At 47.2% G+C, this 12,574-nt stretch overlaps 1 protein-coding gene across 1 annotated transcript in view; it reads left to right on the forward strand.

Annotated features, from left to right (window-relative positions):
* The window catches only part of LOC146868864 (histo-blood group ABO system transferase-like), a 598,861-nt gene that overhangs the window by 549,947 nt on the left and 36,340 nt on the right, over positions 1-12,574 (forward strand). The window lies entirely within an intron of this gene.

A 12,574-nucleotide genomic window follows, 5' to 3' on the forward strand; every position in this document is an offset into this window, starting at 1 on the left:
AGCCGCAACTAGATCCTACATGACCAGGGCTCATCCCTTGAATGAGTTTCAATGAGTACATCTTCAAAGACTGAAAGGATGACCCATTCCATTCCTTCCACCTGATCTAACCCTGCTTGGACCACCCAAGTTCAGGTGCCCCGCTGCCCGACAAGACCCCTGTACAAATCATGAGCAAGTTTTACCATCATATAAAATCCTTACTCAACTAACACACAGTGCTCGACCTTTGAAAATAAAAGGCAGCAAGATAGTTGAAAGCAACATGGTACTGGCTCGGATGCAGCTAAGGTTTCTAGTTCCCGAAGGAAAATATGATAGTTGTGGTCGACTAATTTAAATCAGACAGGTTTGGTGGCTTGCATCAGTCGCTCGGTGGGCTGGTCTTACTCTAGACCGTTGCAAAAACCTTTTCCACCTCGCAAAGGGCTATTGATGATAACAAGGTTGCATGGTTTGCAAAAGTTTTGCTTTACCCCATTTGTGTATAATTCATGATTTGAAGATCAGTTTATGTTGGATATATCATTTTTTAATACCGACAAAATGATTCTGCTTACGTTGTATATTACAAATCAGAGTTTTCGTCTCCTATGCGATGCCAGACATTATCCAGTATTAGGGGTGTCTTTTATAGATTCACATGCCTGAATCATTCCCCGTCGTCGAGACGGGAGCCTCCGGTACATAAAAAAGTAATGTCCTATAGACATACATAGAGAAAAATAGGCCTAAGGGCCTCCCCTTAGCAGCCTATCCTAGTCCTTATGTAAAAAGGACCAAACTCTTAGAGTCAGCCAATCAGCTATCACCTCCCTCTAGAACCTTCCTGGCAGGAGCCTCAGTCCCTCAGATTTTCTACCGCACGTTGTGCTAGGGAGTCTCCAACCTGAGTTCTCCTCAGGATTTCTTTCAAGCCAGATTGTTCACTTTTTTGGTGACTTTCTTCTTCAAGGACTTCAACGCTGACTACTTCAGGCCTCTTATTGCTGCAGTGAGTGTTTATTTTATCTACAACTCCTGGCATGTCTGAATCACAGAAGAAAGCCCTTTTCAGGGCTTGCTCTTCATGTGGGAAGAAGAGGCTTCATGTGGACGACAAGCATGACCTATGCTTGTATTGCCTTTATCCGGACCACGTCCCTAAGGACTGTAAAATATGTAGGTCTTTCCCACATAAGACCTTGAGAGACAGGGAGGGTCGCCTGCTTATCTGGCTGGACAGGCTCAAGGACAGAGAGAGTGTGGTTTCCTCAGAGGCGAGCTTTTCCGGAACCTCTGAAGTCTCCCTGAAGAGGCCGAGAGTGACATCTCCTGGCCCCTCAGACGCACCTCCTATGAAGACACACAAGAAGTCTTCAGAGGCAAGATCTTCAAAATCTTCTGTGTCTGACAAGGACTCTCTCACTTTCAAGAAGCCTACTCTGTCGGCCACAAAAATTGCGACACCTTCCTCGGCGCAAAAAAGGCCATCAGGACATGTCTCCACAGCGACGACGACCGTGTCCACATCCACAGCGGCGTCGGTCTTCTCGTCGACGACGACGACCCCTTCATCATCGTCAGCAGGTACTCCTATCTCGTCTATTATACTGTTAAAACCGTCGTCGACGTCTAAGTCATCGTCGACGACGAAGATTGTCCCGTCGACGACGACCTCGTCGATGAAGAGCCCACCGTCGACGGAAGAGTCGACGACGAGTGCGTCGGCGACGAGTGCGTCGACGACGAAGGCGTCGACGACCGCATCGTCGACGGGGACACCGTTGGTGACAGCCATACCGTCGACGACGGGGTCGTCGACGGGAACGTCGTCGTCGTCCATGAGTCGGAAAACATCAGGGGTTTCTGTACAAGGATCTGCTCCTGGCAAACTGTCCAGACCACAGATTACACCGGAAACGACATCTCCGAGCAAGGTGCAAACCAATCTGCCTATGGAGATTCTGCAGAGTGAAGAGTCTGAAGAGGAGCTCTTTGAACAGGCTACTTCCCCTTCTGAACTGTATGTCAAGTGTCAAAGTACGGACGAGGAGCAGGAAGATATCACCGCGCAGGAGCGCCCCGTCCAGGAACAGGTTCGCACGGAGGTCACTCCGATGGTATGCCTTCCTCTGTCAATAGTTCAGGACCTCAAGTTCCTTATTAGGGACTACAAACAACGTTTCCCAGAATCGCCGGCGCTGGATACAGGGGTCCCAGTGCCAACTACAAACCCACCAACGACAGCCCCAAGGCAATCACGACCGGTTACGCAGGTCTGCCACGAGAAACCGCCACCTCAGGTAATAGTCATCGGATGAGGAGGCTGAGGAGATGGAGGAAGGAGAGGTCCAGGGAGACCAGTCGGACCAGGATGAGGAGGAGGAGTATGTGGCATCCTCACCACCTTCCCCACAACCGCGCCAAGCTGATTCACCGCCAGTGGATATTGGTGGTTTTCATAAGGTAGTTGAACGGGCCGCGGCGCGGTTCCATATGGTCATGGAGTCGACGGAGACGGAGTGCTTCCTGCATGACTTTAAGGAGCAGACGAAGAAGACGACAAAATCGATCCCTATCATCGACTTTCTCTGGGACCAGGGAAAGAAGCTAATGCTGACGCCGGCTTCCGTTCCTGCGGTGGTTCCACGCCTGGATAAGAAGTATAAGGCTCCGTCCACGGCACCAGCTTGCCTGACTGGCCACCCGAAACCGGATTCTGTCGTGACCCAAGCGGCCCAGAAAAATTCTTGAAATCCCTCCTCGCCTCTGTCAGCACCACCGGACAAGGAGGGCAGGAAGTTGGACACAATTGGCAAAAGGTTTTCGACCACTTCGGCAATGACCATCAAGGTGGCCAATTCCATAGCCCTCTTAGGGCGTTATAACCGCCAACTTTGGGAGGATATAGCCCCATATTTAGCAGAACTTCCGAGCACAGTTCAGGAGGAGGTGAAGGCACTACTTTCCGAGGGCCAGACCTCTGCGGCCGAGATCATCGATTGCGCCATAGACGTGGCCATGACAGGCTTTCGTCAACTGGCTGGGGCTGCGGTCCTGCGCAGCCAAGGATGGCTGAAGGCAACATCGTTCAGGCAAGAAGTGCAGACGAAGGTGCTGGATATGCCCTTCGACGGACAACATCTATTTGGAGATAAAATTGACGAGGCGCTCCAAGCTATTAAGAAGGACACTGACACGGCTAGAGCGCTTGGAACCTTGCAGGCAAGGAATCAGTCCTTTCGGGGCAACAAATCTAGAGGCCAGTCCTCCTACAGAGGATTCTTCCAGAATAGGTCCTCGTATTCCTTCCAGAATAAGACCCAGTACCAGCAAAAGCAGCAACAAGGTCGGCAGTCGTCCTATGGAAGATCTAACTTCAGGGGTAAGAACCAAAAGAGGGGCACCGGCGGACGCCAGTGACCAGTTACTCCAGCCAGTCCTGCTACCATCTCCTTCTTCACAAATTGGAGGAAAATTGACCCATTTCCTGAAAAATTGGCGCATCATCACCTCAGATCGCTGGGTGCTCCAACTCCTCAGATTCGGCCATTCCCTAGAATTTACCACCATTCCGCCTGCAACCCCCCCCCCCCCCCCCGCAGGTTCCCACACTGGCATCTACGGTTGCTTTTCCGGGAAATTTCGGAGATGTTGACAAAAGGAGCGATCGAGCGAGTTCCATCGGCTCAGAGGGAGAAAGGATTCTACTCCCGCTTCTTTCTGATACGCAAGAAAGAAAAGAAGTGGAGGCCCATTCTAGATCTCAGGGCACTCAACTCTTTCCTGAAGAGTCAGTCGTTCAGGATGGTGACGCTCCAAGAAATCCTAGGCATTCTAGAGGAAGGAGATTTCATGACATCCTTAGATCTTCAGGATGCCTACTATCACATCCCGATACTCAGGGGGCACAGAAAGTTTCTCCGTTTCGAGGTGGCAGGACAGCACTACCAATTCAAGGTCCTACCGTTTGGCCTCAAATCCGCTCCGCGGATTTTCACCAAGTGCCTTTCTCCTGTGGCAGCTTTCCTACGTCAAATGGGTCACCAAGTTTTCCCCTACCTCGACGACTGGCTGGTCAAGGCGCCCACGGCTGTAGGCGCAACCAAATCCTCCAACGCTTGTACCAATCTTTTCCAACATCTCGGATTGACTCTCAATCTTCAGAAATCACATATGTCCCCAACAAGAATCATCACCTTCCTCGGGGCGACCTTGAATACGGAATGCGCAAGAGCATTTCCTTCAGACGAAAGAAAAAACAAGATCATATCGCTGGCCACGGCGGTGGCATCAAGGAAATCCCTAAGAGTTCGCACCTTCAAATCACTCCTGGGAATGATGTCTTCTTGTATACTACTCATCCCTCACTGCAGGCTTCGGATGCGTCCATTGCAGGAAGCTCTCACGAACCAGTGGACTCAGAGTACAGGTTCGTTCGAGGACATTGTGAGCATAACACCGCGAATATCCAAGAGCCTCGAGTGGTGGAAGGATTACAGAAACCTGTCGAGGGGACTGCCGTTCCTGCTTCCAGCAGCGCCACTTGTGATTACCACCGATGCATCTCTAGCGGGCTGGGGAGCTGTCCTTCAGGACCTCAGAGTAAGTGGCAAATGGTCAGATCAGGAGCAACGCCTCCATATCAATCTGCTGGAGTTGAGGGCTGTGTACCTAGCGCTGCAAGCCTTTTTACCACGCATCCAGAACTCCCAGGTGCTCGTCAGAACGGACAACACCACGACGATGCACGACGTTCGCTCACTCTATCGCGCGAATCGCAAAAGATCTGGAACTGGCTTGTTCTCCATGGGATCACCCTCAGGGCGGACTATGTCCCGGGAAAGGACAACACCATTGCGGACGCCCTAAGCAGGCAGAAATCCCTCTCCCACGAATGGGAGCTCGACGAGAGTGCACTGACACACGTATTCTCGGAATGGGGAGTCCCAGGAATCGACCTGTTCGCCACCAGGGAGAACGCCAAATGCCCAAGCTACGCAAGCTGGCATCCCCAACCAGACTCGCTCGGAAATGCCTTTTCCATAGGCTGGTTCAGCGTATTTGTGTACGCTTTTCCACCGTTCCCGATGATTCCCAGGGTCCTCAGGAAGATGAAGGCGGAGCCCTGTACCCTGATCCTGATTGCCCCGTACTGGCCGAGGCAGCACTGGTTCTCGGACCTTCATCGCCTCTCCATCAGGACACCAATTCGTCTAACACAGCACCCGAACCTGCTGACAATGTCCAATGGGCAGGTGCAATTCCCGAACCTGCAATCGCTCAGGTTATCGGCCTGGCTCCTGAGCACAGAGAGTTCTGCCATTTGAACATCCCGCAGGAATGCAGGGACGTGCTAGCAAAAGCAAGGGCGGACAGTACCAACAAAACCTACTCTCTCAAATGGAAACGCTTCTGCGTATGGTGCTCGGAGAAGGGCCTGAGACCACTTCATATCACGCCTGAACAGATATTGCCATATCTCCTGCTCTTGGCACAGTCCGGATTAGCGCATGCATCCATAAAGGTGCATCTGGCGGCAATTTCACGTTTTACCAGGACTTCCAAAGGCCCGTCTCTCTGGTCCAGTAGACTTATCAAACAGTTCCTTAAGGGTCTATATCGGTCCTTTCCAAGACCTCGACGGGTCCCACCGACATGGCACCTCAACTTGGTCCTTAACCAGCTCATGAAGCACCCCTTTGAGCCCATTCATCGAGCTTCCATCAAGTACATCTCATGGAAAACGGCTCTGTTACTCGCTCTAACATCTGCCAGGAGAGTCAGCGAGTTGCAAGCTCTCTCCATTCAGGAGCCCTTCATGCAGTTGAAACAGGACAGGGTGGTGCTGAGGACAAATCCCAAGTTCATACCGAAAGTGCCTTCAGACTTTCACCTCAACGAGCCGGTGGTCCTACGTTCCTTCTTCGCTAATCCTACCACGGCAGCAGAAAGGACGCTCCACTCTCTGGATCTCAAACGGTGTCTTAAGTTTTATATAGACAAGACAAAAACCTTCAGAAAGTCATCACAGTTACTTGTGGCCTACAGCAGGCCAAGGTTGGGTATGCCTCTAACAAAACAGAGCATTTCAAGGTGGATCTCTTCTGCAATAGCATTCTGCCATGAAGGGGCCGGACGGCCTTTGAGAGACAGGGTGGAAGCACACTCCACCAGAGCGATGTCCACATCAGCAGCGCTGTTCGCTGGAGTGCCGATTTTGGACATCTGTAGAGCGGCGACGTGGAAGTCACCGCACACCTTCTCCAGACACTACTGCCTTGATGCCGAACTTACGAAGGATGCGGCAGTGGGCCTGGCGGTGCTTCGCCATCTATTCCAGTGAGGTGAGCCTTCCAACATCCCGCCATCCTGGTATGCACATTCTTTACTGATTTACTGTTTTGATGTATGCCAATGTTTCAACCTGATATGGTAATATGTGTATTATCTAAATATCTTTATGGCATGTTACATCAGAAATTTGCATAATGTATTGCTAACTACTCTGATTCAGGCATGTGAATCTATGAAAGACACCCCTAATACTGGATAAGAAACGCGTTACTTACCTGTAACAGCAGTTATCCAGTATTGGTGTCTTTCATAGATTCACATGCAACCCTCCCGCCTCCCCTGGAAGGACTCATGCCTCTCTCTAACTATATTACGCCTACCTAGCTTGGTACGTACGAAAATCTGAGGGACTGAGGCTCCTGCCAGGAAGGTTCTAGAGGGAGGTGATAGCTGATTGGCTGACTCTAAGAGTTTGGTCCTTTTTACATAAGGACTAGGATAGGCTGCTAAGGGGAGGCCCTTAGGCCTATTTTTCTCTATGTATGTCTATAGGACATTACTTTTTTATGTACCGGAGGCTCCCGTCTCGACGACGGGGAATGATTCAGGCATGTGAATCTATGAAAGACACCAATACTGGATAACTGCTGTTACAGGTAAGTAACGCGTTTCTTTTCCTGCTTGGCTTCAGTCAATGAAAATGACATTGGTGTGTGTGAGAAGCAAAGGTAAGTGGGAAACTGCACAGAGGTGGTGAATAGCAAAAATCAAGAACTTCACGAAACTTCACTTGAAGCTGGGAAAGGATTTTGCGCACAGCTGGGCCTAACATCATTAAAAAAACAATTATGGTTGTCATCCATGATTCCAGTCCCTGTACAGATACCAGTGGCACGGCTAGTATTGAACTCCCACCACACACTCTAAAGGGGGTGTCTACAGAGCAGTGTTTTATGCACAATGACCACATCATGAGGGGCGCGTACTCTGGAGTGGCATGGCCCTATTTTTGGCACAATCAAGACAAAGGTAGTGACAGAATGGAACGGGCTTATAAAAACACATCAGGCGATGGTTAGTCGACCATTTCAGTGCTTAGGGTTTTCAGCCTGCCAAGTCTTCTACATGTTTAAAATCAATGTCATAATGGTGATAAAAATGCTGTAAAATACACACACAAAAAAGACAGAGTGTGTCTGCTTGAGAAATGTGTGATGAAATAGGAAGGGACACCTATGGGTGCACACCTCACACCTGCATGAACTCACTGGACTATGTATTTCAACTTTATGCATGAGAAAGCAATTAGTAAATTGTGATTTCAATAATGTTCCACGGGTTGTAAGGGATTTGCCAAAAGTGTTTAGTTGACGATAACACATCAGCAGTTGTCACTGCTCCACTCCTGCGCTCGTGCTGCAGACAAGTCAAAGCTGAAACCCGCCTCCGCGGAGGTGGGCATCGCGTGTTCTTAGCAAGAATAGATCTTTATGAAACCTCTTCAATATACCTTGGAGTCGGTTCACAGTAATGCTGTTACTCACATTTATATTTATACCCCAAAATGTGTATTCTGTCCCTTACTTATGAAGATAGCAAATTTTGCAGTTCACATAATGTTTGAAGTTTGATAACTTTTTATTTTAACATGACTCAGATGCTCTTGGCGGACATGATGTGTTAAAAACAAAACGTTTTTTGCAGGATAATGTTCTTATTGAAAACGTTTTTTGCACTTTTTTTATTCCATAAACTGTTTTCAGCAGAAATAAATTTTCTCCCACATTTTTTAGTTTTACATTTTCCATGATCCATTACCTTTACAGTGACTATGAAGTTTAAAAAAAAAATTCATCGTGTTGCAGAGGACAATTACAATTTTCTACACAAAATGGTGCCGTTTTTCTGATCGTAAAGTAGTATCCTCCACATGATTAAGATTTTCATAAACTTTGTGATTTATCATGTTGAACCCATTTGTTTGTTTTCTTTCACCGTTTTCCATGGTTTCAAGTCACCTGCACCACTGCCCTGTGGTCGGGCACACCTGATGGTGTCTTCTCAATTCTGTGGAATTATTTTTTCCAGGCGAAAAAAAGAAATCGAATGTTTTTAAGGTTGCAGATAAAGTAGCAAATCCTCTGTGCAAAATCGAGTGTGAGTTTCCAGATTCACAATTTTCAGAATCACAATTTTAACCAGCAGAGATATACATGTGTTAATCCTTTCCAGCCATGTGGCATTTTTTTATGCTTTTATCTCCAAAATAACTGAATGGGTTTACACCAAAGGAACAATGGCACACCTTCGCTTTCTGAGTAAACTTGTATTTTAATTTCCAATGCGGCATACATTTGTTTAATGGTTTTTGCTATGGTCTTCAGCAACATTTTCTATAAGAACCAAAATGGCAAAACCAATCTCTTTTCACTTCCTACCTTAACCTTTCCCCCTGTACCGGACTGCATGAAAACTGGCACGCTAGCCCTTAGCTGGCTAGGTTACTTGATTGCCAAGTTTGGTGCAGATTGCAGATCCATCTACGGGGGCTAAAGTTAATAGGCATATAAAAAAAAGTTAATGGTCAGTGTGGCTGAACCACACCTACACAGTGGCGGCTGCCACTGTTTGATACACATGTACATATGTACTTACATAACTGAGGAATTCAGTTTTATTTTAGTTTAGTTCGTAACCATCAATGTACTTTAACTGGTGTACAAAGGTTTTTATCAGCATACATTAAAATGGTAGTGGCCCGATTCACAACAGGACTTACGATTCGTAAAGTTACGAGTGCGGAGTCTCCGCACTCGCAGTGGAATCGCGGCTGTCTGGATGGAATCTCAGCACGGAGCACTGCAGTACAGATTCCATCACGAGTGCGAAGACTCCTCACTGGTACCTTTACGAGCCGTAAGTCACTTTCTGGCACATGCATCAAGCAAAAATTTCCTCGCAAAAATACCGAATCGCTAAAATCTCCCGTTAGCGAGTGGCAAACAACCAATTCCAATGCATCAACACCAATAGCGAAAAAATAATGAATCGCTAAAATAATCCCCGTTAAAATAAAGAATCGCTAAAATAATCCCTGTTAAATTAATGAATCGCAAATTAAAGAATCGGTAATACCGAAAACACAAATAGCGCCTGGCATTAGCGATTAGCAAATAAAGAATCGCTAAAGAATGCATCAAAAATCGCAAATACCGAAAATCTTCAAAATCGGTATTTAGCATGAGCAGATTAAGGGGAATCAGAACCAGGAGGTAAAGTTGCAGACACACACAAAAAAAAAAAGTCCAAGTGTACCACAGATGTAATCATCAGTCTTTATTCGATTTAAAAACAATCATAAAAGACACAAACATAGTACATAAAACATGAATTTCAATAAATACATTAAAATACATTTAAAAAAACATTAAACACTTCAATGGACTGGCATGTAGAAATAAAAACACTTTTAAATAATCCCTAGGTCAGGGGTTGAAAGGGAAAACCCAGACACAGAATTCATTGGAGCCCATCGAGGGTACGCTTAATTGTTTTTCTCCGCAATGCCCATGCCCAGCCCAAATATTTTGCCAATGCGACAGAAACTATTGTTAAGGAGCTAGTGCGCAAAATGCGTAATGCCACAGCGCAGCTCCTTGTGCCGAGAGACTTGCACATGGGGGAAAGCCAAACGCGCCTTGGAATGGTAAATGCCGGGCAGGCAAACAGAAAGTGGGGAGTTGTTTCTATTGCAGCCCCGCATGCAGGGCACTGCAATTCCGAGTTCCTGGCCCACCTTCCAGTCAAAAATCTGAGAGGCAAGGAGCCAGCTCTAAACTGAAAGTAGAGTTTCCTATCGCCCACATTAGTCACCAAGTCCCAGTATAATTCAAGGCTGGGGGAGTCTTTTAACTCGAGAAAATTCCCGGACATCCCTGTAGCTCTACTCAATACCTGGGAATCAATTCTTTCCCAGTATGCTATTTTAAGAGAACTTTTTGATGGAAACTGGGCAGTCACTGGGTCATTCCATATCCCTTCCATACCCATGTCTTTTAAAGACGCATGTAAGTTCTTCAGCCACTCAATTTTATGAAAGACATCAGTTTTTATAATGTCCATGAGGCCATTAGCATAGTGGGAAAGTTCAGGAGTAGTCCAAAGCCTCCGCCAGTATAAGACCGGACGGAGCCTTGCAATATCCTTCATGGACCTCCTGCCCAAATCATACCTAAGTGGGATCAGAGGGGTGCTCTGAGGAAGACCAGTTATACTTCGAAACAATTTATGCTCCACACTTGTCAAAGTCGCTAGCTGATCAAAACCCCAGAGCTCCGCCCCATAGAGGACAGAGTTTAGGGCCTTCGCTTCATAAACTTGCAATACCGGGCTTATTGGTTTTGTGAATGACCTGCTAAATTCCCTGCTCAGGGCTCCAGTTAGCTGTTTAAATCGCAGGGAGGCCAATTCAAGATGCTTGCGCCAGTTATTACTACTTGAGATTTGCAATCCAAGATACGTAAAATTGGTTACCAATTCTAGAGGCTGCCCATTCATGAACACTCTTTTCCCTCGGAAGCTACTATGAGGGTTAAAGGCCATAAATTTCGTTTTTGCCACATTGACCTCCAAACCATGGTCGAGGCAAAACTCATCAAACAGGCGGAGGGCTTTTTGCAGACCATTAGATGTTCTGGATACGATAAGCGTATCATCTGCAAACATTAATATGGGGATGGAAACACCAGCCAACCTTGGTGCGTCGGTATTGGCAGAAAGCATGAGATCAACTATCCCATTGATATAAAGAGAGAAGAGCGTGAGTGCCATAGTACAACCTTGTCGCACACCATGCTCAACCGGGAACTCAGAGGTTTCCTCACCTGCCCCACCCCACTGAATCCTGGCATAGTTGGACTCATGCAAACGCATCACCATTGTCAAAGTTTCTTTGGGGAGACCTAGCCTCTCAAGGGCTGCCCACAACCGGGGGCGGGGAACAAGATCGAAGGCAGCTCTTAGGTCAACAAAAGCTGCATAAAAACTGCCCTTCCCCAATGTCACCACCTTCCAATGGAGCTGGACAAAGCAAAAGACTTGGTCCACCGTGCTGGTTAATTTCCGAAAACCTGCTTGGGAGGGTGACAGAATGTTGTTATCATCGATCCATTCTTGGATTTGGTTCAAGACCATCCTCCCTATCACCTTCTGGATGGAATCAATAAGGCTAATTGGCCTATAGTTTCCTGGGAGCGTCCTATCACCCTTCTTAAATACAGGTATAATGACTGCCCCCCTCCATGATTTTGGGACTGGTGCGCCTGCAGCCACAGCATTAGCCAATAGGGTTATATACTTGCTCCAATTATCTTTATCATGGAGAAAAACATCCGAAGGAACCCTATCCTGGCCAGGGGCACGTCCACTGGTGACTGAGCATAGGGCCCTTTTAGCATCTTGGATGCAAAAGGGATCCTGGGAGAAAAAAGCATAATTTGGCACCCATGCAAAATTAAACGAGTTATTGTAAGCATATTGGGGTTTGAAATATTGGACCCACTCAACCTGTGAGACATAATTAGAAGGACTATCAGGCCGCCCACCACTGCCCCACTTAAGGATGTTCCAAAATAACCGGGAATCTCTAGTGCGACAAGCACTTTTTAAATCCAGCCAACGTTGCTCGTCCCAGTTCTTTTTGGCCATTCTTACAGCTTTTTTGTATGCTAGTCTGGCGGAGCGGACACAATCCTTTCCTCCATTAGACAGAGCTATCACCAGGTTGGCCCTGGATTCTCTGCAAGCACCGTCATACCATCTATTTCTCTTAGTTGGAGCCATATTCTTGTTCCTCAAAGGCTTCATAAAATAAGAACCTATTTCAGTAAACAACTTGTCATGGCATTCAGTGACTTCAACACTGCCTGGGACATGGATTAGCATACCCTCAAGCTCAGCAATAGAATCAGCTAATTTCTTATCTATATCGGCAATAGCCAGGATGTTATGCTCGAGCTCCCCCCACTTAAGTCTGCGCATATTGTTCGTTAGAATTACCTCTAAGAGGCACGGAACCATCTCACCGGCTAATAGGCGATTACTAGACCACCATCGGTGAGTTACACAGATAGGGTTATGGTCACTCTCAACTCTAGCCTCAACAACCATGTCTAGAACAGATTGCCATAATTTCAAGCTACATAAAACATAATCAATCCTGCTGGAATGCCGACCATTATCGAATGTATTAGCCCCTTGTTTGTCACCTGGCGTCCTCCCATTCAAGGCCCTCAGG

The sequence above is a fragment of the Triturus cristatus genome, chromosome 1_2 (assembly GCF_964204655.1).
Source record: "Triturus cristatus chromosome 1_2, aTriCri1.1, whole genome shotgun sequence".
Lineage (NCBI taxonomy): Eukaryota > Metazoa > Chordata > Amphibia > Caudata > Salamandridae > Triturus > Triturus cristatus.